The following is a 26,810-nucleotide window of genomic DNA, read 5'->3' on the forward strand; positions in this document are numbered from 1 at the left end:
CTGCTTCAGGGACAGAAGGCAGAGGGCTTCTGGCTGGTTGTATTTGTGGTGACTACACACGGGGGTGGCCTTTTGCTGTATGTTGACTGTATGAAATTGCCAGGTTTTCTCCCTGACCTCTCCGGCTTCCATGAAAAATGATTAAAATGTAAGTAGTAATGTCAATGGAAATTTTAATGTGTTAGGCCCACCTCACACGCCAGATAGTTTCAATGCTTTGTGTTTGCTCTAGTTGACCTGACTACAATAAATGCTTAAGAATATGGTTATTCTGAGAGACTTCGCAGCCGTGGATCTGTGTGAGATGTGAGTTTTCCACATAATCTGGGGGATTGAGTGTCCTCTACCCCAAATGCTTGGGACCAGAAGTGGTTTTAATTTTGGATGTTTTTTTTGACTTTGGAATATTTTAATAAACACAGTGAGATATCTCAGGGACTACCAAAGTCTAAACATGAACTTCATCTATGTTTCCTATACTTACCATGTACAGCTTGGAGGTGACCTTAGACAGTATTTTTAGTGCGCCTCCATTTGGACTTCCATGCATCCCATGAGATCAGGTGCAGAATTTTAGATGTGGGACATCATTTCAGTGTTCAAAAAGTTTTGAATTTTGAAGCATTTGGGGTTTTGTATTTTTGCATCAGAATTATTCAACTTGTATACTTAAGTAATCAAACATCTCGTTGGTTGGCCCCGGCCTCATCTCACTTGCCTGATCCGCTTCTGATTTCAAAACGAACTTCGTCAGTCCATCTTTCTCAGGACAACTTTTTCAGTATACACAAGAAGTTTAGAAAATGAGGCAAGAGACCAAAGAGCATCCTAAGGCATCCAGAAGTACATACCACATGACTGAGAAAACAGTGCCATCCGTCCAAGGATGAACAATGGAAAAGAATTCGGAGGTGACCTTGCCGTCCTCAGGCGAGTGAAAGGTAATGGGTGAGATAATACTTGTCCTGTTGTGAGGATTTTCGTTTCCCATGGAGTCATACAATTTCAAAGAGCCGTTTATATGGGAAAAATGAATCCTGGCTTCGCTTTCAGCATGCGGTGCTGTGTGCTTGCCAGCGTGGAGCTCAGGCAATTAATTTCCTTATGTAATCCCTGTTCCAGAAGTTAGATGGATAACGAAGGCCCTTGATCCTCTCATGCTCATTACAACACACAGTCATTAAACTCTAGCGCCCAGGTAATTCCCCATTTCCTTCGCTATTCTGACTGCCTTTCTTGACTTGGGTATTTAGGAGTCTGGTTCTGTGATTGGCTGCCTCAGGCAGGCGTTGGGCAAAACCTAGCCTCTGTGAGCATGTATGGGAACTGCCCGGCCTGTATCGGTTTTCTAGCTCCCTGCGACATGACTGGACTAATTCCTCCGACGCTTTGAGTGGCGTATAGCGGGACTGTTGCTTCACTGAAAAAGCAAACAAGAAAACCCCCAGCCTCAGAGTCAAGGCCTATCCGTTTCCCTTTAATTACCTCCTGAAGTACCTGTTAATGATTCATTAGTTATAAAAATAAATTATAGGGGCTCTGTAACTCTGTTTGCAGTTTCTTTCAAGTTTTTGAGCTGGCTACCGCCAGGCGAAGAAGTGTGTGGCGGTTGTACGGGAGTACGGCTCAGATTGCTTGTAATTTTATAGATTTAATAAAGATACAGCAGGGCTGTGTGCGAACGGGGTTGGGCCGACATGGAGGAAAGCGCTTTAGGGCGGAAAATCTTGGCTTCTCGCAGCATACCAAGTTGGGGAGGGCGTGGGTTTCCTACATTCTGTCGCACAGTGCTCATCAGGGAAGCTCAGTGGATAGGGCTAAGGAGGTCCTCAGTCCACGCCTTAGTTTGTTTTGTATTGCTGTGATAAACAGCAGAGCCCAGTGCAGCTTGGGGAGAAGAGGGTTTATTGGGCGTGTGTGTCCTGATCAAAGTTCATCATGGAAGGATCTCAAGCAGTATCAGAGGCAGGGACCGGAAAGGGAAGGCAGCACACTGGTTTGCTCTCCAAGCTTTGCTCAGCTTACTTTCTCATGCAACTCAGGCCCACCTTCCCAGGGGTGGTGGTGTCCACAGTGGACGGGGTCCTCCTGTATCAGTCAGTGGTCAAGAAAATGCCCACAGACGTGACTGCAGGCCAGTTCGATGGAGGCAGTTTCTCATCTGAGGTTCTATCTTCCGACGTGACTGGTTTGTGTCCAATTGACAAAAACTAACTGTTCTGTGTAATTGTGAATGTGTAATGGTTCCTTTTCGGACATGGCCTCTGAGACCCACTTGAGATTGCAGTGTGTAGATGAAATGGGTCACAGTGAATTTCAAGATTTTTAGGGGGCAGTGGAGAAGAAAACCCTTCTTTGTTTTTCAAATAACATTTTTGTATAGGGGTAAGAACACTTTTTAAAAAAAAATAAATAGGGCAGAAGACTAAGAAAACTAGAACATGCTATCTCCCAAAGTCACATCAGCCTGACCCATAGGGCCGCTCAGCACTTAGGATGAAAACATTAAAATTAAATTAAATTGTTTTTGTGTTTACTTCATCAAACTTTCCGCTGTTTCTACTTGTACAGTCACATCCGTAGACAGAGATGTGTGTCTTCCCGGGACCTGACATCTAGAGCAGGGATTGACAGAGGGCCAGATAATAAAGTGACTTTACGGGTCAGACAGTCTGAGACAAGACTGCCCAGCTCTGCCATGTGGAGCGAGGACAGACGGATTGAGCCTGACGGCTTCTGTAAACCTCGGTGGATACCAAGACATGAGTTCGCTCTCATTTTCTGGAGGATGAAGTCTTGTTTTGACTTTTTCCTTGTTGTGTGAAAACTGGGCAGCTAGATTGTAATTCCTGGCCGGGGTTGGTCTGTGGGCCACAGTTTGCAGACTCTTGCTCTAGGTCTCTCTCTCTCTCTCTTTTTTGGTTTTTTGAGACAGGGTTTCTCTGTGTAGCTTTGTGCCTTTCCTGGAACTCACTTGGTAGCCCAGGCTGGCCTCGAACTCACAGAGATCCTCCTGGCTCTGCCTCCTGAGTGCTGGGATTAAAGGCATGCGCCACCACCGCCCGGCCATTCTAGGTCTCTTTATAGGCGCCGCGGTTGCACATGAAGAGAGCCCTGTTTCTCTTTCCCAGTAAGGCCTTACTCTCTGGAGCTGACTTCAGCTTCTCTGTCACGGTCTTTTCCTTTCTCCAGACCCAGCCGACAGCCGACGATGCTACACAGTGTCACGGAGTCTGTTCCTCCCAGACACCAGCGCTCCCGGAGGTGAATTGTGCTCAGAGCCAGGAAAACACAGACGAGGTCTACAGGCCGTTGACCTAGGTTACAAACCACCTAGATTCTAGTGGGTTAAAATTACAAGGTTTTTGTCTTGGTTCCTTTCCTCACAGCTCTGATAGAACACTTGATGTGAGCAACACAGGGGGGGGGGTCCAGGTTTGTTTGGGCTCGCAGCTAAAGGGGACGCAGTCCATCCTTGGGGGAGCAGTTTGAGGTCCGGTGTCTGGAGCAGCCTGGGGCTGTGGCTCTGTTCCATTCAGGAGACAAAGCACTGGGCTGCACTGGACGCAAGGCCAGGCTATAACCAGCTCGTCCCAGTGACCCACATCTGCCGTAAGCATCACCTTTAAAAGATCCCACCAGCTGGGAACCAAATGTTCCGAACGCGTCAGCCTAAGCGGGGGCATTTCTACTCAAGCCGTGACGGCTGTCATTTCAGACGGAGCGATTGACTTTCGTTGCCCCAGCCTCATGCACCTTCCCAGTGGATGCGTTGGGAGGATTGTCAAACTCAGTCCAGGGAAATGTGGACGCTCGGTTTGCAGCTTCTCTGGTCGACCCACCCACTCACGTCACAGCCCCAGGGGAAGAAGTGTCTGAAGGGGAAGAGTTTCAGTTGACAGATGCTTAAGAATTAGGAACAGCAGATGTGGGAATCCTGCCCACTGGAGGCGCTGTTCCTGGCTCTCCGGCCCTTGCCTCCCCTCCGCTCCGCTGTTCGGAGTCTCCAGCCCTGGATTTATGACAGTGAGGAAGATGAAGGGCAGAGGAGAGCCTATCCAACTTCCTTTGGCATTCCTCACCTTCTTCCCGTCTTTCAAATGCTAGTTCCAGAAAAGAGGAGTCTGGGAGCAGGCCAGGGGTCAAGTGCAGTGGCCTCCATGATCCTGAGGCAGGGCAGCCCCCCAATAGAGCACAGATCTATGCTTGCCAAAGGGGGCTACTCTCCTGAGCCAAGACAGATGGAACCGTGTAGGCTGAAGAGATGGGGCGGATGCTGATCGGAGGTACTGGACTTAAAAGTGGAAGTGATGGACAGATGGGGGCTGCTGCAGGTTCCTCAGCATGGGAGCAGTGTGAGAAAATGGATCAGGAAGTGTATTCCGATTGGAGAGGGAGGAAGCAGTTTGCACGCCCTAGATCCACATTAGGAGGGAACCCGTGGTGATGGAAATGGATGAGAGAGACTGATGGGATAGTAGGGCTGAGTGAGGAGAGAGAGAGAGAGAAGGGCTGGCCTGGGGTGATGCTCAGGTGTCCTCTATTCCAAGTGAAGCAGCTAAATGTTCTAGAAGGAGTTTTGTCTGTGACGTCACGAACACAATATCTCTCCCATTGTTTCCCAGATCTTGGGTCATTCATTCATTCATTCCTTCTTTCATTCATACATGCAAGAAACCTCTCCTGAGCACTCACTCTTATAAGGGCTGCTGGAGCTGTGAGGGGTACAGGGGAGTGTGGACTGCCCTCTGAGAACTGACATTTGTGGGGGCAGGGGTCCTGGCCCACAAGCCATGCAAGGCAAGGCAGGGTGGTATGTGCTTGCAGGGCACAGGGTTGCAGAGGCATGTGGAGTGGGGATATTAAAGGTCTCAGTTGGGTGACAATAAACTTGAACATGGGGCCCTACAGGAGTGAGCCATGGAGGGGACAGCTGTGAGGAGAAGGAGATACCAGAGGATGCCTGAGAGGAGATGGTGGTTCCCAAGTAACCTGAGAGATGGCTGCTGTGGGATGTTCTATATGTTAAATGTGTTGCTCTGATTGGTTAATAAATAACCACTGATGGGCCAGTAGCCAGGCAGGAAGTATAGGTGGGACAAGGAGAGAGGAGAATTCTGGGAAGTGGAAGGCTGAGTCAGGGAGACCCTGCCAGCCGCCGCCATGAAAAGATGTAAAGGTACCGGTAAGCCGTGAGCGACATGGCAACTTATAGATGAATAGATATGGGTTAATTTAAGATAGAAGAACTAGATAACAAGGAGCCTGCTGAGGCCATACAGTTTATAAGTAATGTACGTCTCTGTGTGTTTACTCGGTTGGGTCTGAGCGGCTGCGGGACTGGCGGGTGAGAGAGATTTGTCCTGACCGTGGGCCAGGCAGGACTGGAGAAAACTTCAGCTACAGGTAGCAAGTAGTTGGGCCACTTTAGTGCCGGCTTTTTAGTGTCCAGTGTAGACGGAATTTTCTCTGGTCTTGCCTTGCCCAGCAGTCCAGACAAATCTCCCCCACCCTCGGTCCCACAGCCGCTTATAAAATAATCACTCAGAGGCTTATATTAATTACAAACTGTATGGCCTATGGCTCAGGCTTCTTGCTAGCGAGCTCTTTCATCTTAAATTAACCCATTCCTATTCATCTGTATGTTGCCACGTGGCCGTGGCATTACCTGTCTGCTGGCATCTTGTTGCTCCTTTGGTATCAGGCTGGCGTCTCCCCTAACTCCACTCTTCTTCGTCTCTTCTTCAGTTTGAATGTACCACCTAACCTTATGTTGCCCTGCCATAGGCCAGTGCAGCTTTATTTATCATCCAACGGGAGCCACACATATTCACAGCATACAGAAAGACATCCTGCAGCAGTTCAGAACCGTCTCCACCATTGTTGAGAGATAGACAATGTACAGGTGGATCCCATACACAGGCCCACATTGTGATCTGGCACATAGGTGTGTAAGGATGTGCACAGTTGAAAACAGAACCCACACTCCATGCCCCCTCCCTTCCAGTTCCCTTCTCTCTTTAAACACTACTGCTTAGCTGGCTACGGTGTATAGATTTGTAATCCCAGCCCTTGGGAGTCAAGGCAAGAGGATTGAGAGTTCATAGTCAATCCAGACCACATCTCAAGAACCTATTGCCAAAAACCAAACTCATGCTGCTCAGACCCCATCCAACCAGACATTTCTGTGTGCACTGAGTTTCATTGCACACACACACACACACACACACACACACACACACACACACACACACCACCTTTCATAACTACTTACAGCAATCCTGTCACGTTGTATGACCTCCACTTCAGAGATCAATACCAGAAGCGTGGAGTTGGGGGGCCCGGGCCAAGATTGTATCCTAACTTAGCGACAGCTGAGATGGAGTCTAGCCTGTTGCTGAGGCTGAAGGCCTGTGTAACTGTGACACTGTGCTACTTTCTACAGCCTCCCGGGTGGTGACAAGCTCTGTCTCGCTTATCTCAGAGGCCTGTGACAGAGCTTCCTGTTTCCAGGTACTGTGTCCTGCCAGGGCATGTCATGTTTGACCTTCTGGCTGTTTTGTGTCTCGCTTTAAGTGTTTTGGAAATTTGGGCAGAAGACGTGGCCTCTTCCCCCTTTTCTAGGAATGTGTCACCTTCTGTCACTGTCTCTGAAGGCTAAGTCCTCTAGGATGTTAGGGACAAGCTGATATTGACTAGGAAATTAAATGCAATAGTTCTTTAACGTGTCTGAAATGTAAATTTTGTTTCTTTGAAATGCAGTTTGAGACAGCAACTTGTACATGATAATGAAAAACATTGTCCCATTAGACAGGTAAAAATAATAAAGCAAGAAATGAGCTGTCGGTCTCTAGTGTTGGTAAATATTCAGGATAAGCTCCCGTGGGTCTCTCCTCAGATGAGTCTCTCCGACCCATACAGAGGGTCAGTAGGAGCCTGCCAAGTGTTGTTGACAATTCCTGAGACCTGCTCCCGGGTCTCAGATTTCGGTCTCCACGGCTGTGTGTGGGTTGCGGTTGAGAGCGTCCAGAAGGGTCTCTGAGAGTAGCTTACCCACATGTCAGCAGCACAGACTTGGCACTTAGTAAAAGGTGGCTTCCACTGTCCTTCCTTCCCATACTCTTCCTCTACTGGGTTCTAGCATCAAGTGACATTTGAGGACCCAAGGCCTCGGAACTGGCCTGTGGCCCAGGAGTCTCGGGCACCTCTGCCTCACCTGCCTCCTGAGGAAGGACGGACTTGTGTCACACTCAGAGGAAGCTGTGCTCATATAGCTGATTGCCTTTGTCTGAATGTGGGCTTCCCGTCATCCTCTGTGAAAACAGGACCCTGGAATATGTACTGGTGCAAAGCTAGATCCTTGTGCCAACTTCTAGGTGGAGGGCATGTTATCCCTGACTGCAGCCCAGATTCTCCTTTAATAGCGTGTCCTCTCTACCTGCCTGTGGGTTCCGTGAAGACAAGCACTGTGCTAGCCTCTAAGGGGTAAACCTGCTGCTTAAATATTAGTAATAGAAGTGATGGTTGGATGAATATTCTCTCAGAGAGAGCCGGGGTGGGAGGTGGGGGAGGGGGTATAACATGGACGCCATTAATTCCTGTACATTTTTCTTACTTTTTAATTGTAAGAGTACAGTTCAATTGTGTGTGTGTGTGTGTGTGTGTGTGTGTGTGTGTGTGTGTGTGTGTCTTCACACCCATGGAGGGATGGTTCCAAAACCTCTTTGTACATTTCCAAATTTGCAGCAATTCAAATCACTTCTGTAAAACAGCATAGGATTTGCATGCAGGCTACATACATCCTCCTCTGCACTTTACATCATGTCTAGATTTTTTTTTTAAAGCACATCTAATGTAACGTAAATAGTTGTTAGAGTGTGTTCTTTAGGGAACAGCCGTGAGAAAAATGTCTGCCTGAGTGCACACGCAGCTTTGATTTTTATACAGATACGGAATCTGAGCTTACTGCGGGGTGACTGTACACACATACACACCACATCTCACCCTCCTATTCTCACACTCACTCCCCCGCCTACCATCCCAGTACATGCAAGGCAGGAGGTAGTCAGGATGGAGAGGGCACCCCGGGCAAAGTGCTGTGTGTGTGTGAGGGGTCTTCTCGGAGGGGCTGTGCACACACTTTGGGGGTTCCTGACTTTCTTCCTGCTTTGGATTTCATTTACCCCCGAATAGAGAGTTTTGAGCTTGTTTTCTTTAAGAGTCAAATCAACCTTGGAAATGGATGGAAGGGATGGGAGGGAGAGGTAATGACATCTGAGGCTCCTTGGAGTCAGGGGCACAGGACTGTAGAATGCTAGTGGACGGGATTTCCTTGAGCCTCTGAAGTGAGCGATGTTTAAAGTGGGACCCGCAAAGAATGCATGCAGAGACCGAGAGGAGGCACCGGGGATGTGTCGCATCTGTACATCCAATGCCACCAGCCACCGAGTGAGAGCTGGGAGGGGTTCTAACTGTAAAGAGGAGGTCTCCCCCGGCTTGAGCTGGTTTCTGCCAGCCAAGAGGGAGAGAGCACTATTGTTTAGAATCCACTCCTATAGGTAGGTAGGTTGTCATTAAGTCAGATAAGTGACACTTTACTAAATGGACCCCACTACTTAAGACAATGGTGCTTCAAACAGTCTGCACGCCAATAAGGAAGCTGTCCCGCCCTGACGACAGTGTGCTCCAGCTGGACCAACGAGAGAGCCTCAGAGCAAATATTTAAATTCGGAGAGGAGTCATGAAAACTAGTTGTTTTTGTTGTCATAACAAAACTGAGATGCTTCTAACCACGGTTAGTTGACAGTGATTTAGTTCTGTAAAATCAGCAGGTAGTGGGGTGTGGTGGTGCATATCTCTAATCTTACTAGCTGGGAGATGAGCAGCAGGAACGCAGTATGTCCCAGGCTAGCCTGATCTACAGGAGACCCTGTCTCAAACAACCCTAAGAACAAAACCAAAATCAACCGTGGCGGTTTGGATGAGAAATGTCCCCCATGGGCTCACGTAGTTGAACACATGATCTCCATTTGGCTGCACATTTTGGGATGGGGGGCGGGGTGAGGGCATTTACCCACCAACCCCACAGTTCCCCAGAGTTTTCTTGAGCGCGAGCAGCAGGAAATATTAGATAGAAGGATTTAGATTGTGGAGATAAACAGAAAATAAAGGACAGCCTCGAGAGGGCCTGGAACCTATTCCAAGGGGCCCTGACTATCAATGCCCCAGGATTTTTATAGAGACGCCAAGGGGTGGAGCAAAAGACTCTCCCCCCCCCCCCCAGCACAGCCAAGTGCAGACCATCTCAGACACCTGCACTCAGGCCCCTTGGTCCAATCATCCTCTCTATGAGGACCTGCTGGGTAAAGCCACGAGGAACCTGAAAATGGGCTCCTGGGGGTGGGGGTGGGGGGATGGGGGGGAGGATGTGGGGGGGAATAGGTGGCGGAGCCCTGCTGGAGGAAGTGTGTCCTTAGGGGCTGCTTCAAGTGTGTATAGCCTCCTCCAAAGCTACACAGAGAAACCCTGTCTTGAAAGACTAAAAAAAAAAAAAGTGTCTAGCCTCAAGCCTCTTCTGGTTCATGTCTTTGGTTGAAGATGGGGTCCCATGGTCTCCTGGTGCCGCCATACCTCCCCACACTATCACAGACTCGTCCTCTGGAACTGCAAGCCGAAATGAATTCTTTCTTCCCTACGTCACTTTTGGTCACACAGGAGGAAAAACTAGCGGTTATGACAAAATCATAACAGAGCACTATATAGGGGAGGAAGATTTATTAAGTGCCAACTGTATACCAGGCATTATACTGTGAATTAGAGACACAGAGGGGATCAGAATTGTGAACTTTCAAGCCCTCCAGGAAGTTACATTATTGTGTAAAAATTTGGATGCCCGCCCTCCCAGTTTCACTGATAGGCTATTACCTTAGGGGCTTGGGCTGTAGCTCAGTGGTAGAAGGGTCACCTAGCATGGTTAAAACAATCTATAATTAAACAAATTGAATAAATAAAAGCACAAACCTAGCTTCAGAGAGTACAACACAGCTCATTCAGTTGGTATAGAGGTGGATTTTCAGGTGTGTAAATCTGGAAAAGGTAAATATTTTAAGAAAAAAGACCTGAAAGTGAATTCTCATTCCACCTGTCATTGCCTGTTTTATACCAGCATTATTGAAAGTTCTCTCTCTCTGTCTCTCTCTGTCTCTGTCTCTCTCTCTCTCTCTTTCTGTCTCTGTCTCTCTCTGCTTCTCTGTCTCTCTGTCTCTCTCTTTCTCTCTCCCCTGCCGCTACTTGGGGTCTCTAGGATTTGGATACCTGTGACTACTGTGATCATTTATTTTATTTTTTTATTAAAATTTTCCCCCATACACTGTTTTGATCAAGTTTTCCTCTCCTCCAGCTCCTCCCCATCTCTCAACCCACCCAATTTTATGTTCTCCCTTTCAAAAAACAAAACAAAACAAAACAAAAAACTCAAAAAGGGGGGGGGGGAACCCCACAAAAAAGAAAATCAAAGCAACAAAAGGCTTATAAGACAAAATAAGTCAAAATAAAACAGAGGGTCCACAGATACTACTGAGTTCATTTTGTATTTTTACTTTTTTTTATATTAAAGTAAAGATACAACAGAAAGTATTAGCTATTGAAAGGCACAGAAATATGTATTTCAGGGCATTAATGCCCGACCAGCGGCCAACGTCATCTTACTTCTTCCAATTCCTGGGAGCAGTGTTTGTGCAGATTGTTGTGGAAAGGATGTTCCAGAGTGTCTTACTTATTGACTATTGAGAATCTCATGAACGTGATAAAAACAATCAGTACATCTTTCTCTTCTATTTATAGCAAACACATACTTAACCTTAAGTAACCTTAGAGAGGGTCTATTTAAGGAAAAACCCACTTATAATTTTCCGTGTATGTGTAAAAACATCCATACTAAAAAAAAAAAAAAAAAACCCACAAGATTTATTGCTCAATGTTTTATTTGAAGTTCTCTTCAAAACCAGGAATTTTTAGTTGTTTCCAAACTTGCAACTTGGTGCTAAAGCATTTTTCTGTTCCAAATTAAACGCACACAACCACACACACACACACACACACACACATACACACACACACACACACTGTCAGTTATTTTCACACTTGTTAAATTTAAATTTTTGAGAGAGTTTAAACAAAAACAGAAAGAATGAACCGTAAAAGCTGCCTACAGTATTAACAAGGAGAAGGAATTTTTGTGATGGTCCCCAGCAAACGCCCTCATTTTACTTGTATTCAAGATTAACAACAGACTGAACTAACTCAAATGTTTCAGATTTTAATTTTCAAAGTGAAATTGGCAAAAAAAAAAAATCTGTGCTTTTCTTATTCTCTGGGTTGTAGTTATTCTGAAGATAACATGAGAGAATATTTTAACAGGAAAAAAAGATAACATCTTAAACTCCACAATCCATTATTCCATGTTCTCTTCTTTCCATCTACGTGTATTTTCTAGTAATTTCAGTTTTAACTGACCTGTAGTTCTCTATTTTGTTTCTCCTGAGTTAACTTCTTAACATGTAAGTCACAATTATAGAATTTAGGCATAGAATTCTGAGAAGAAATTGTTCACTTTTAAAACCTTACCTATACATGGTATTCTCACATCCGACCCTAATTCTGAGTGGAAAATTATCAATACCATCTTTAAAAATCAACAGCCCCAAACCATGGGGTTGGGAGACAGGCGGAGAGCCCTACTGGGCAGGCATGAGGACCCGAGTTTGGATCCTGGTGTTCACATAAAAAGTTGGACATGGCTGTGTGTGCCCTGCAGTCTCAGCACTAGGGAGGTGGAGGCCAGAGGGTCCTGGGTCTCAGGGCCAACAGCTCTATCAGGGAGCCATTGAGGAAGACTCCCAGTGCTAACCTCTGCCCTACACACACACACACACACACACACACACACACACACACACACACACACACAAACACCCACACACGTATGTGTACACATGTGAAGATGTATATGCACAAAAAGTAAAAAAAAAAACAAAAAAACTAAAACAAGCTATTCAACGTGGGAAGTTAGATTGCTGGTATTCTGGGATATAAATTCCTCAGATCAGACACAATCATGAATAATTATTATTACTATTTTTTTCTCGGACACCTAACACTGTCTGAAAGAGTTCCCAGGGTCCAGCTGAATGTTTTGGCAGTGAGGAGTTTCTTCAAGGAAGCAACAGTGGACTCGCTGGGAAAGCAAGCTTGGGGGACTCCTTCTGTCTTTGGGTGTCTCACTATTTGTGAATGAAAAACCATGGTAAGCCATTGGTTGATTTTTGCTGTGAGAACATCAGTTTCACTTTATATTATTATTTTTTTAATCTTAAAAATCCCTGGATTTACTTTTGGTATACCAGAACCAGAATTTTCTTTAAGTATTTGAAAAGACAAAAAAAAAAAAAAAAAAAAAAAGAAGAAGAAGGGAGGTGAGAAGAGAGTTCTAAAGGAAGAATACATGAAGGGAGGGAGTAGAGACGGACATCAGGGGATGGGTGGGATGGGTGTTGGGCAATGCCCTCAGCATTCGGGTTTTTCCTCAACATCCTGCCCTAGCTTTTTGTCCCTTGCCTGACACTCACCAGGAAGTGAGACCTCAGGGTGCCGCACATCTTCTGAGCCCGTCCCGGCCTTTAGCACATCTGTGGGCTGTTAGGGTCTCCTAAATAGAGCATATGGGAGCTCTTCAGTCTTTACTGAAGAATGTAAAGACCTCTCTCTCCAGCCTTTTCTTCCCGGCTTGCTGGTGTCGTTCACCTCAACTGGATCACTCGTCCCAGATGTCACAGACTAATGCGTGTATGCATTAAAATATTCCAGACAAACCTTTCTTGGGTAGCTGTCTCTGCCCAGGGAGACTTGTGAATTAGGTTAAAGAAACACAAGCCCTTTGCGTCAGTCCTTCAGGGAGCCATGGGACAGCTTAAAACAACCAATCACAGTTATTTGAAGGCACTGGCTCTGATCCTTCCATCATCGGGAATCCTTGCAGGAAACGGGATGCCACCTTCAAGCCCATAGTTGAACTGTGGGGGCATGGGACCAGAGGCGGTTAACATTCCACAGACCTCTCCCATTGCGACTCTGTTCCCTGTCTCCTGTGTGCTCACCTGGTTGGTGGGACGTCCCGTCCGAGTAGCTCCAGAGTCCAGATGAAGTAGATTCTCACCGACGTCCCTCCTTCATTAGCTGTTTCTGTGGAGGAACAGGCGTTCGGAACTTCCTACTTTGATTTCCGTTGATGTCACTCCGTGCACATGTGCCTCAGAAGACCACGATGCACAAAAGGAAACATGCGCACGACGTTCAGAAGGCGCTGTAGTCGGAAGGTCTCTCGGATCCCGCCTGGCCCCCGCGGACCTGCAGATGCTTACAGCAAGGCTCCCTTGTAACTTTTGGTGCAAAAGGAGTCAGGGAGGAAAGCGCTTCAGTGAGAAGAAGGGAATGGGGAATGGAAGGGTGGTGGGGCTGGGGAGATGGCTGTTGGTGAAGAGGAACTTCTGCTCTCCCAGAGGACAGACGGTTCCCAGCACCCGCACAGGGCAGCTCACAGCGCACGTCTAACTCCATCTCCAGAATCCAACCCTCTCTGTCCCTCATCATCACTGGCACACACAAGGCATATTCACACAAATGCACGCATACACGGATTTTTAAACTTTTTTTTTAAAATGGGAAGATATCAAGTGATCTGGTTTCAGGTATAGCAGTAAGGAAGTCTTCCTTGAGGGGTACACAGCGCCCCTGTCTTCTCTCTGACTGGCTAGTGCTTGCTTGGCTACGGTAGAAAACTTTTGCAATTAATTAATGAATCGATTAATTCCAGCTTTTGCAAATGGGAATCATGCAACAAGAAACCCGGGGATGGATAGGCAAGGGCCAGATGAGCAACACAGTAATGTCAAAAATTCAGCTCTTAGGCCGGTAAGACGCCTCAGTGGGGAAAGACTCTTGCTATGCAAACTCTATGACCCAAGTTCAATCTTTGGAACCCACCCCACAAAGCTGTCCGCTGACCTTTACTTGAAGGCTATGGTGCGCATGTGTGCCCATACACGCACACGTATACCAATAATAAGTCATTTCTTTTTAAAGAGAAAGAAAGCATACCGTGTCCTAACAGATACACTGTAGGGATAAAAAATCCGAGGTATCGACTCAGAGCCAAGGTAAGCTGAAGCCAGTAGCTGCTGATACTCAGGAGCCCAGAGCCTGTGGCAGGCCCACGTGGAGCGTGTGGGCTCTGTGGAGAGCTTTCTTGCTCTGGTTTTGGCTCGGAGGAAACTTAAATTTCCCTGAGAGCTGGCAAGCGGCATTGAGCAGGTTGATCATCCCTAGACCTTACATGGCTAAGTGTGGAGTTAAACACCGTGTGTGTGTGTGTGTGTGTGTGTGTGTGTGTGTGTGTGTGTGTGTGTTGGGGGAGGGGCTGAGGTGGCTGGGCGGAGGCAGCAGGTCCTAACACTGAGCTGGGGATGGGAGAGGAATCTTTTGATTCCATGTTGGGAACTTGGCCAGAGTCCCAGGCCGAGGAGGAGCCAGATTTACTGGGCAGTTACCAAAACAGGAGCTTGGGAACAAGGCTCTGTGGCGAAAGCCCTGTTATTTGAGGGTTGGAAGAAGGCTGGAATTAGGGAACAGCAGCCTTTTGATTAAAGTTGGGGCGTTAGGGAAGGAGGAACAGCCATGGCTACCTGGGGTGGGACCTCAGGGCAGAGCTGGCTCCGGCTGAAGGCCTCCAGCCTGAGAATGGGTTGGTCTGGAGAACTGAGAGTCAGACAGAGCCAGCCACAGGCGCACCCTGTGGTCTCTGTCGGGAGAGAGGAGGGAATGTGTCTTCTCAGGGGAGGCCTATACGAACCGTTTGAGAGATATCATTTATAGGACTTGGCGGAAGAAGATGCTGCAGTCTGAGCCTAGGTGGCTGATCTTATTAGGGCTGGAGGGATTGATTTGTCTGTGGTTGGGAGGACACCCTGCTCTTGCAGAGGAGGAGGGTTCAGTTCCCAGCACCCACATGGTGGCTCCAAAACCGCCTGTAACTCCAGTTCCAGAGGACGTAATGTTGTCTTTTAGACTCTGAGGGTACCAGACAGACAGGCACGTGGTATATATACATACAGACATTCACATACCCAGAACAAAAATAAATACATCTAAAAAAATACAGACTATTAAGCAAGTGTGGTGGTGGCTCCTGCCTGTAATCCTAGCTCTTAGAGGCTGGCGAGGGAGCGTAGTGGGTTTGCCTTGGCTACATTTATATAAAGCAAAACCAGCAAGAACAAGGACTATTAAAGTGGTGGTGACGTTTGAAGCCAACGTGTCTCGAGTATGAGGTGGGCTTGAGACATCGAGGAGACTGATGAAGAGGTTGGTCCTTTGGAGACGGATCACGGCTGGAGAGGCCAGCGCCTTGGCCTGGGGAAAGTGCACGTGGCAGGGAATCACGAGGGAGGGCTCTGCACAACGCTTCTGTGTGTCTGTCTGTGCTCCAAGATGCAGAAGCCGTTCCCTCCGACGGCTCCGCCTCTTTCCAGTGCACCCTATTTGCCCATGAGTTGTTTTTTTTTCAGGTCCCTCAAATTTCCGGTGGGTTCCTCTTTCACGACATTTCTTGAATACACGTAATTTCCGCCAAACATGCATTTTCTTAGTATTCCTGAAACGACTTTTTTCTACCTTCTTTATCTCCGAGGAAAACATTTCTGCTTATTATGTATGATTTCTGTTTGTAACTTATGGGCTATCCACTGGTATGTTTTCCCAGTGCCGGGGATCGAACCTTAAGCCTCATACGTGCTGGCCAAGTGCTCTGCCCTCCAGCAGCCCAGCCTATCCAACAGTGTTCTTTAGTGAAATTTCCTTAAAAGAAAGTTAAAAGATGAGCCACAGTGGCACTGTCCCTTTGTTCTCAAGTCATAAAGAAAATATGACAGGAGAATTACCCTCATTGGATAACCCAATCACCCCCTGAGTCTTGGATGGAACATTTCTTTAAGCGATGATGGATTCTTTGTCTTCTGAATTCAGAGGTGAGATGTTTACAATTTATACTAATAAGGAAAAACAAATGAATCCAAGTCTATAAAACTGAATGAACTTATAAATTGTGTAGGCAAGAAACAGGAGAAAGCCCAATGTCCTTGACACTCAAATCCTGCATCCTGATTTGAAGCTGTGATTTGGAATTTAAGTGAGAAGCAGTTCTTTCAAACATATACATGCACGGTATAAAGAACTTTCCAGAACTTAGGTCAAAGCTCTAGATAGGTAATTAAGTAGTTTACCGATGAAACCAGGGGCCTACTGAGAGAAAGCCGCAGTACTAATTGCCCTGGAATCCTTCTGGAGAAAACAGAGCTTCAGGTCAGTCTCGCTGATTCTCGCTCTCCATAGTCTTTCACAGGCCACAGGATTTGAGGGGGGGGGGGGGGGATGAGGCATTTCCTTTTTGGTCTGGCAACCAAGTTGAAGTAAGGTTTTGTTACGTAAAACACAGGTGTCTCAAGGTCCTGGAGAGGCCAGATGAACTTGTCTTCATGGTCACACCTTTCACATTGCTTTTTAGGTCAAGGTGATGGGGTGTGGGGCCTATGCCGTGTGGATCGAGGGCCCGGCCCTACAGGTCCTTAATGACTTCAGTGTGGGTTTTTCATCTCCTGGCCAAGCGTTATCATACTTGTCCAGACAAGCCCTTCACCACTACAGGAGTGTGTGGGAACACTGCCCGAGCAACCGGGGAAGGAAAGCTGTCTGAAGGTGGAAACCAATTACATTAGGATTTATTTGAATGCACTCCGGAAAAGAACAACTTTAAATCTCTGGACTGTGTAAGGAGAGCTGGTGCTTTTCCTTGGAGGGAAAAAGAAACAGGATTGAAACCTAAACTGAGCCCAGCTATCTAGCATGTTCCAATTAGCTCTCAGGAAACCTGAAATGCAGAATGTAATAAAATGTTGACAGCAGTTGCAGTCCGTTGTGTGGTGGCCCTGGACTCCGGCGGCATCTTTGGCACCGAAGGAAATCAAGGGAATAAAAAAAGCAGCCATCCTCAGGATTTGAAGTAAACCCTAGATTATTTCCATCTGGACATTTCACAGACCGCTTGCAAAAACCAGAAACGCTGGACTCAGACCGCAGAGCGAGTGAGTATATTGAACTCTGGGGTGAGTTGCCAGACGGAGGAGATGAGATTTAAATACAGTGCTTCACAAAACCCCAACTCGGTTCCTTTCTTTCCGGTGACGGTGGCACTAACATTTTATTTGTCTAAAACCTGGAAGACCAGGAGGTGTTATTTGTATGTCTCATGTGGAACGTATGGTTGCCTATAAACTTTTACATACCGGGCCTTCGTGCTTTCACGATTCCCTGTAAATGTACAAATTCTTTGTAAGTTACTCTCCAATTTCATTTTGCTCTTGGTATGTTTTTGCGCTTTTTTGAGAAATGCGTGGAAAGGTCACCGTGAAACACATTAATAGTGACGCCATGCGTAACTGTCATATGTCACTTAGCATGTCCATTTTCAATTTAGTGTACAAGAGAAGGACAGCTTTTTTGATAAGCCTAACCTAAACTGTAACTAGGTGCATTTTCTTTTTTTCTTTTGTCCTGTGTTTGATTGACATTGTAACTGGGGCCAATTCTTGGTTTTTGTGTGGTCAAGTTCCCTAGATTAAAGATGACAAATAAAAGGCAAGACTTTTTAGATTGCCTGCCTGTGTTATCATGGCTTATATTTGTTCAGAGATATTAGACCTGGATTTATAAATTCACCCTGGAAAAACTGGATTCCTGGCAGCGGAGCCTGGGCTTGGGGCAGGGATAAGGAAATGGGCTTATTACTTTCTTTCTTTCTTTTTTTTTTTTTAAATAAAAAGTGAATGTATATTTAAAAGTAGTAAATAAAAGAGGCCCAATTTATCTAAGATGTTTATATAAAATTAGAGTTAAATCCTGTGTGAATGGGACTGTTAGGTAAATTATTTGACATCTCGGTGAGAAATGGAAACTTTCTTAGAAAGGAGTTTGCTGTAAAGCCTGGCAAATAAAATTAATGGAGCCATTTTAACTTGAAAGGGGCAATTAATGGCAGGTTGCAGAAGTCAGCCGGTTAATCGTCACTCCATGCCTTCTCATCCAGCACATACTGGAGACTGTTTATAGGCAGGGAGTGTTTTCATAACGTGGATGTGAGCGCAGGACGACGCTTGGCAACTCCTGGCTGCTTGGCCAGCATTAAGTCTGAGATCTTCGGTAGTTTGGCTCCTGGGTATGATGTGCTCCTAGAGACATCCATTCTTCCCTTGGGAGCCCAAGGATCTCATGAAGCGCTTCGCCCCAATGTGCGTTCTGGCGTCTTAGTTTTCACACCATAATCTGGCGAGAGGATGTGACAGAACTGCATTGAGGAGAGGGGGAGATAGCAGGAGGGATCCCCCTACCTGGGGAACTATAGGTTTGCAGGCAGGTTGAATCACACACGTCAGTCTAAGTGTTTGATTCTGAAAAGGAGCGGGCCCCCACGATTGTGAATTCAATTCTCTCCTGCGGGAGGGTGTGCTGGCTTCAGGCAGCCTTTCTGGTTCTTTAATGCACAATGCAGATCCTTCAAGTGCATAGGCTCGTCTTGGGGGAATCGTGCAGATGTATCTGGGGCCTCTCTGGACACTTGGGTCCTATTGACTAAATGACTACTTCACTGCATTAAATGGACCCTCGTGTCCTAAAAAATATTCATGTAAGTTCCACATGTTAGCTTTTCCTTGCTGAAAGGTAGCCTAAAGGAAGGGTAGCTTGGAAACCCAAGCTCATTATTGTAGAAAATGGAATGGTTATGTGTGCGATATTTTGAAACAATCTCAGGGAAAATCTTTTTGCCAAGTTTATAATGAATGTGTTTATAATATGTTTTAAAGCAATGTGTATAGATGCTAAATAAGCATGGTTGGCGTCTCCTATTACAAAATACACCCGAGGCAAGCAGAACTTTACTCAGAGGAAGGAGGGATTGGAAGGACGTGATGAGGAATGTTGTTGATTTATCTGGAAGTGGGTGAACAGAGACCAGTGCTGCCCCCTCAACTCCATCCTGAGTCCTGTTTGAATGACATGTGGCGTTTTCAGCTGTCTATTGGTGCAGCTTTGGATGGGGATCTTCAGCATGTCCCATACATACTAGGGATGCTTTGGGGGTAGCTTAGCTGAGTCCACTGGCAGGCCAGGGGTCCATTCTGGGCTTTGCTGGGTCTCCCTGACAAGCTTCAGGAGAATTTTGCCACAGCGATATACCCCATGGTAAAATCCTCAGAGTGAATCCTGGGGTCCCCCACAGTCATGAGGTATCAGTCTTCATTTCAACTGAAGGACAACCCAGGGATCTCCCTGAAGATGCCTAATCTAAAAGCCATCCGTATTGCCCAGTACCTGTCCCTCCCTGACTAATGGTGCCGTGGCTTTGCAGTTGGCTGCTATGGGTCCCACTATTCCTTAGAATAATGGGGTACTTTGCTATTGAGGAAAAAAAAACGAAAGCATGAGCTAGGATGTTTCTTTGAAAATCTCCGTTTGCAGTGATGTCTGTTTAAAAGTTACCCCGTAGGGGTATTAATGACTGCTCTATTATTCTCTTTAGACCCATCTTTTACTTTTAGAGACGCTGGGATGAAATCCCTGACATGAAGCAGTAGAAGGGAGGCAGCGTGGATGTCGTGGTTCAAGGGGAGACAGTACGTCATGGTGGGAAAAGCAGCACAGCCCAAGCGTGGCACCAGGCTAGCTGGTCAAATCGCTGCTCGGCTCCATCTCACCCTTTTAGTCAGCCCTTGGCTTCAGCCTGGGGCATGATGTCCCCCGCGTTCAGGGTGGGCCCCTTCCCCGTTACAGCTATCTAGAAACACCCTTGTCTACAAACCCAGAAGTCTGTTTCCATGGTGATTCTAGGTCCTGTCAGGTTGACAGGGACGATCGGACTGATCGTATCAAGACTTGGCCATGGGCAGTCCTGGAGTTGCTCTGTGTCTTCCGAGGGAGGGGGTGGTGGTGGGGTTACATGGAGTGGCACGGAGTGATAGGACGGTGTAAGTAGAGTTGAACTGGATGGCGGGGAGGCCAGTGAGCTCAGATAAACCGTTCTCTTCTTCCTAGAGTCACCCGGCATGTCTCCACAGCAGTCCGGTGCGAGCCAGACACCGCTGCAAACGCCACACCCGGTCAGCGCCTTGTCATTAACAGCTTTGTCTGGAGTTCTGGCTTGCCAGCCTTTAGATAAGGCCTACATGTTACAGGCTTGCTCACCAGTCCCCCATGCTCCTGGGGTGTGGCGCAATGTTTAGGAGGTGGGGCATTGGGGGAAGAAGTTAGGTCATTGGGGGTGCACCCTTAAAACGGTAGTAGGATCCCAATCACCCCCTCTTCTTTTCTTGGCTTACTGGCCACAGTGAAGAGCCATCTTTATTTTACTGAACGTTCCCAACCGTGGTGCTCTGCTTCACCATAGGCTCCAGAGCAATCAAGGACCAACAAAATATGACATGGAAACCCTGAAACTCATAGACGAATTAAGCCCTTCTTCCTCACAGTTGTTTGCCTCAGGTATTTTGTCCTAGCGATACGAAACTGACTAACATTGCCCTGACTGGACTTCTCAAGCCACCAGGCTTTTCTTTCTTCATTGTACCACCTAAAGGACTGCTTTTGCTCCCATCCATCTCCTTGTTATTTAAACCTCTAGGCATCAAGCTAGAGAACGGGTGTCCTTACCATTCTCCTCAAAACATTCTCTCTTGCTTGTGGGCACCCAGGGCATCCCTAAACCGTTTTCTCAGTCCCGTCTTCTCTAATTGTCTTCCATGGTGGTCATTGGTTGGCATCCATTTCTGTTTTCTGATCCTCCTTCCTTGGCCTCAGGAAAGCTACGTTTTTTCTTGTTGGCATCTGTGTTATTGGCAGTTTGTCCAGATGTCTGTATTTCCCATGTTCAATCCCACTCCCTCCAGGTTGTATCCTGTGGATGGTGAGAACTCACCCACTCTTGCTGTATCAGCTCTGAAGATGGTTCTGTGACTCAATTCTCAACTATGTATTGAGTGTTCCTGCCTCCTGCGGGAGACCATCTCTGTGCAGCCTGAAGGGGGCCCTCTAGCTGAGGCGTGGGCTTCTCTGGAGACTGGTAGAGGGTTGCCTAACCCAACTCCTGCCTCTTCAGCCCCTTGGACCCCTAACCTTTCTCTGGTATTCCGGGGATCTGTTACTACTTCAAAGAAGCTCTGGTGTGATAGTAAGCGGGCATTTCTCCCTCCCTGCTAATCACCATCCACGCTGTGCTGTTTGTGGTGGTGTGACCAGAGCTCCGGCTGGGCACAGCCCTGGGTGTCTGATTTCCCCCTTCGGTTCCTCACTCAGCCACCCACCGCTGTCAGCTCTTCCTCTGTGATTGCTCTCAGCCCTGCCTCCTACTTTCTGCTCCCATCACCGCTGCCTGCGGCCAAATCCTCACCACCTCGTTCCCGCTCTGTTTAATATTTATAAATGGGCTCTTTACTTATTCAGAGGAGAGTTTTAAAAATTATCCAGGCAGTCCATGTTCACGGTAGAAAAAAGTTGGAAAATGCAGATAAACAAAAAGAAGGAAGGAAGGAAGGAAGGGTGGGTGGTGGGTGGGGGGAGAGGTGAGGACGGAAGAGAAGGGAGGCAGGAAAAAGATCACTTAGCTCACAATTCAGATCAGATCCTTTCCTGCTTTTATAGTTATTCTTCTAGACATTTCTGTGGTATCTCTCTATATGCCTACATATTCTCAAATATCCAGTCTTAGGAACTATGACAATGGCCCCTGTGTTATTTGCAGTCTGCCTTTGGTGAATTTTGTTTCTCAACGTCTCTAGATATAATTGTTATGGCTTTTCAAGATTGTGCGGTGGTCTGATCTCTTGACCCGTATGACATCTCAGAGAATTGCATTCCAGCACTGCCAGCTAATTGTAAAACTTCGTGATCTCGCTCCTCTTCTGAAAAAACAACAAACAAACAAATAAAAACAAAAAATAAACAAAAAAACAACAACCATGTAGGACGCTCCCTTTTGCCTCCCGCGTCTGTAGGACGGGTGCTCACCTTTCCCCGTCTTCTTTATTTCTTTGCTTGGTCAGGTGAAAATCGGTTCTTTGGGGCTGCCATTTGGTAGTTCCTCCACTTTTACCTCTTCTCGTACTGTAATTGTTCGGGAAGGTGGGGGTGTGGCGCGACCATCCTGAAATCTCACAGCATCTTGCGCATTGGCTCACTCTTCCAGTTCATTCCTGCCCAGAGCTGTTGGGTGTTTGTGGTTCTGGGATCACGACGTGACCCGAGCACCTCCTTGCAAGTGAGATCTGGAGCTGTGATGAGAGAGCTGGGAGGGCAGTGTGACAAGTGACTCACACTCACTCACAGAGGTTAGCTGGGGATGGCGGTGGTGATGATGGTGATGATGATGGTGATGATGGTGGTGGTGATGGTGGTGAAAATGTTGATGATGGTGGTGATGATGGTGATGATGATGATGGTGATGTTGATGATGGTGATGGTGATGATGATGGTGATGATGGTGATGGTGATGATGGTGATGATGATGGTGATGATGGTGGTGATGATGATGATGGTGATGATGGTGATGTTGATGATGGTGATGATGGTGGTGATGATGATGGTGATGATGGTGATAATGATGATGGTGGTGATGATGATGATGATGGTGATGATGATGTTGATGATGGTGATGATGATGGTGATGATGGTGGTGATGATGGTGATGGTGGTGATGATGATGGTGATGTTGATGATGATGATGTTGATGATGATGTTGATGGTGATGATGGTGATGATGTTGATGGTGGTGATGATGATGATGGTGATGGTGGTGATGATGATGATGATGGTGATGTTGATGATGATGTTGATGATGGTGATGATGATGGTGATGTTGATGATGTTGATGATGGTAACAATGGTGATGGTGATGGTGATTGTGGTGATGATGGTGGTGATGATGATGATGATGATGGTGGTGGTGGTGGTGATGATGGTGGTGATGGTGATGGTGGTGGTAGTGATGGTGATGGTGATGGTGATGATGATGGTGATGGTGATTGTGGTGATGATGATGATGATGGTGATGATGGTGATGATGGTGGTGATGGTGGTGATGGTAATGATGGGCAGGATGGGTCGGCCGGGAGGATTCAGAGCGGCCTGGAAGGCTGAGGAGACCAGAGAAGCCAGAACTGGAGCCCAAAGGGTGGTGTGGGGAGGGAGGGATCGCTCAGATGGTAATAAAGTGGTTGTCCTGGACCTGAGTTCAGTTTCCAAAAGCCACAATAAAAAAAAGCCAGGCGAGGTGATGAATGCTTGCCACCCAGGGCTGAGGAAGGGAGGCAGCTTAGCAACTGGCTGAACTCGGGTCCAGCAAAGGACCCTATTTCTCTGTCTCGCTATCTCTTGCTATCTCTCTGTCTCTCTCTCTCTGTCTCTCTCTCTGTCTCTCTGTCTCTCTCTCTCTCTCTATATATATATATATATTACATTGAATAGTACAAATACATATAATATACATTTATATTATATGGTACAATATAACAATAATATAATATATTATTTTAATATATATTTAAAAAATATATTCTAATAGTGCCTAAGGAATGAAACCCAAGGTTGTCCCCTGGTCTCCATACGCATGTGCATGCACACCTGCACATATACATGTACACATTTATGGACATGCACAGAGAAGCATGCAGGTACCCCCCACCACACACATACTTACAGAAGATGTGATGTGTAGAAGTCCCCTGGAAGCAGGAGCAAGTTTGTCATGGTTGACATGCCAAAGTGAGGCTGAGATGGGGGTCAAAGGCCTTAAAAGGATACCTCCTTCCTTTCCTTCAGATGGGCCAGTTAGTCAAGATAAATGGAAAGGCCCACAGGACTGGCTTGGCCTTTGACCCAGTTGCTCACAATTGAAACCATGATCAATTTCCACATTTTTATGACTATGATATTACCAGCCAGATCTTGAAGTTCAGGTGTCTCTGGGATAATCCCAATTATTGTTTTAAGCTGATTAGATTTTTTTTTTTTTAAGTATACTAAAGAGTATAAAACCCTTTGGATATCCAGGACTTCCTTTTTTGTATGTCAGATGAAATTCTTCCCAGCATGATCAGTTCATGCCGGATATATTCCAAGTTTCAGTGTGTGCACGTGTGTGTTCGTTTGCTACGTGTCCAGGTAGTCAAGTCAGCAAAGCTGCTAACGTATGTCGCTGCTACTGTATGTGTTGTGACACCACAGAAGCCTTTGGCTCTTTAAGGACAGTCGATAATTCTGCAATTAAAAATTGGTGTCTCTTTAAAATCACATTCCTATTTGCTGACATCTGTACCCATTTTGGCTGTAGTTCACTGCGTTTTCCAATCAGGACGGAATAACTTGTGCCAGCGTTTGAATCAAGACACAAGGAATTATTCAGGCTTCACAAATGGAATCCCAGTGTTTGAAGCTGCGGGGGACCCTCCATTGGGCCGGGCCTCGTCATTATACAGAAAATGACCCAGAGGCCCTCAAAGGTGAAGCAATTTGCCCAAAACGACACAACTAATTAGCAGCACAGGCACAACTCAAATCCAGGACTTCTGGCTTCCATTCCGGCGATCTTCCCACCATTCCACGCAGCCTGCTGGTTTGAAAGAAAGAAAGAAAAAAAAATTGAGAAGCCAAGACACAGAGAGAGAGAGAAAGTGAAAAAGAAAAAAAAAATCAGGGCTTTGAGCAGACACACTGCTCTTGTTCTCCTACCTCTATAAGGAGTGGGAAAATCTTGACGTCCTAATAAAAGAAACATTTAAAAACGTATTGGGGTGGTGATGAAAACCAAGACCGGGAATATTTGTGATATGCTAATTAGAAAGTATCTCATTATGCAGGAGACGGGAGACTTGGCAGAGGGCGACGCTATTCTGAGGAACTTAAGGAAACTTCAAAGGTGGCATAGAGGAGTGCTCTTTTTATTTATTTGATAATGTGTGGCTGCCGTCAGATTTCTGATGGGGTCTGACACCTTTATAATAAACCCCAGAGGAAGTCGGCGAACCTGTCAGACACTTGGAAGGGAAAGCAGACGATTTCATTGCCATCCCCGGCTCCTCAGGTAGAAGGTGGGCCTTTCCTCTACCGCCAGCCTTCTTCCTGTAGAGACTTGTCCCTGCTCCCATTAGTTGAGCGAAATGAGATCGTATTTTGGCAGCCAAGCTAGTCACTCCAAGGTGACCTCTTGTTTTAAGAAACCAATCTTTTCGTTTGTTATTACGGTGTGCTAATGCACCACAAAAAGCCCTTCTTTGGGGGAGAAAAAAATTCAAAGCAGAATTTCCCTCTACTCCTGCTTTCTTCCCTAGATCCTTCCAGAATGGGGAAGGGTGTTTCTTCCAGAGCTTTCTAATTGACCTGGAAAAACCCCACCAGAACCTGGCCAAATTCCAAGGAGGCTGAAGTACTCCCAGGGAGGAGGGGACTAACTCACGACCTTGATGCTTTGGGACAGGCTTGCCACCCAGGGCTGAGGAAGGGAGGCAGCTTAGCCTTCCCACCCACTGTCTTTCCGCCAGGCTATTCTGGTGGCCTGTGTTGCCCATCAGCAGAGCGGAAGTTTCTCCCACCATGGTGGTCTTGGTACCCAAGCAGACAGAGCATGAAGGCAGCCTTGTGTCACTGAGCTTGTGACAGTGCTCACTAGAGAACAGTATGGGGACAGCAAAGAACCCTTCGAAGTAGAGACGGGGGATATAGTTCAGTTGGAAGAGCTCTTGACGAGCCTGCCAAAAGCCCTGGGTTTGATTCCCAGCATCCGATGGAACTAGGCGTCGTGGTACATGATTAGGACATCCGCGGCTATGTAGTGAGTTAGAAGCCAGCTCAGGTTACATGAGACCCTGTCCCAAACCTCCCACTCCCCCCAAAAAATACCCAACATAAAAAACCCTTGAAGTAGCTAGCGCTTTGGGCAGGGAGTGGTGGACATGGGTTTTGGGGTTAGGATCACCTGGCTTTGGATCCCAGTTTTGCTTACTGGCTTCTCATGAGCATGGTGCTTACCCTTGTTGCCCCAGCTTCCCCATCTGTGAAATGGGTCCCAGTGAGTCCTTATAGGCTTGCTCTGAAGGCACTGAAAAGTGAATCGCACACTGGAGGTGCTCTGTGTGTGACTATGGAAACACTCATTCATTTTAAAAGAGGACCCCACAAGCGAATTCCTATCAACTTACAGCATGCTACCCCCCACAGACAGGGGCTGCTCCTCCTGCTCTCTGGCTCCCTGTCTCATCCTGTGTTGTCACTGTCATCCCCCCCCCCCCTGTGACGCCGCCGCATAGTCAGGGGGCTCCAGACGGAGCTGGTGCCATGCTGTTTGGACTCCCAACATTCCAAACCGTAAGCTGAGCAAACCTTTTTCCTGAACAAGGTGTCCAGACTTAGACATTTTTTTTTAAAAGCTATGAAAAACAGACTAACATAACCCGTCACCTACAGTACTCAGGATAGAAGGGGTCCCAGGTTGAGTACAAACAAATGGCTGTCACCCTGCCCCAGAAAGTTCCAGTGACAAATAGTGCAAGGTTCTGAGACCCTCTGCAGGGGAGAAATATGCCCACACTGATGCTTCCCAAACCAGGCCCTCCTTATAGACGGGGGTTTGTGACCTCTCAGGAAACGCACATTCCAGAATG

The 26,810-nt window shown here is 46.8% G+C and overlaps 1 protein-coding gene across 5 annotated transcripts in view; it reads left to right on the forward strand.

Moving 5' to 3' along the window:
• Positions 1-26,810, forward strand: part of Stox2 (storkhead box 2) — a 243,440-nt gene that overhangs the window by 51,547 nt on the left and 165,083 nt on the right. The window contains exons 1-2 of one of the 5 annotated variants that reach the window (XM_076553345.1): positions 12,142-12,304; positions 13,234-17,192. The exons of the other annotated variants lie outside the window; for them this stretch is intronic. The gene's annotated coding sequence lies outside the window, so the exon portion shown is untranslated. Of the gene's footprint in view, positions 1-12,141; positions 12,305-13,233; positions 17,193-26,810 lie in introns of those variants that run through there. 5 annotated transcript variants of the gene reach the window in all.

Source organism: Peromyscus maniculatus, chromosome 17, assembly GCF_049852395.1.
Source record: "Peromyscus maniculatus bairdii isolate BWxNUB_F1_BW_parent chromosome 17, HU_Pman_BW_mat_3.1, whole genome shotgun sequence".
NCBI classification, from domain to species: Eukaryota; Metazoa; Chordata; class Mammalia; order Rodentia; family Cricetidae; genus Peromyscus; species Peromyscus maniculatus.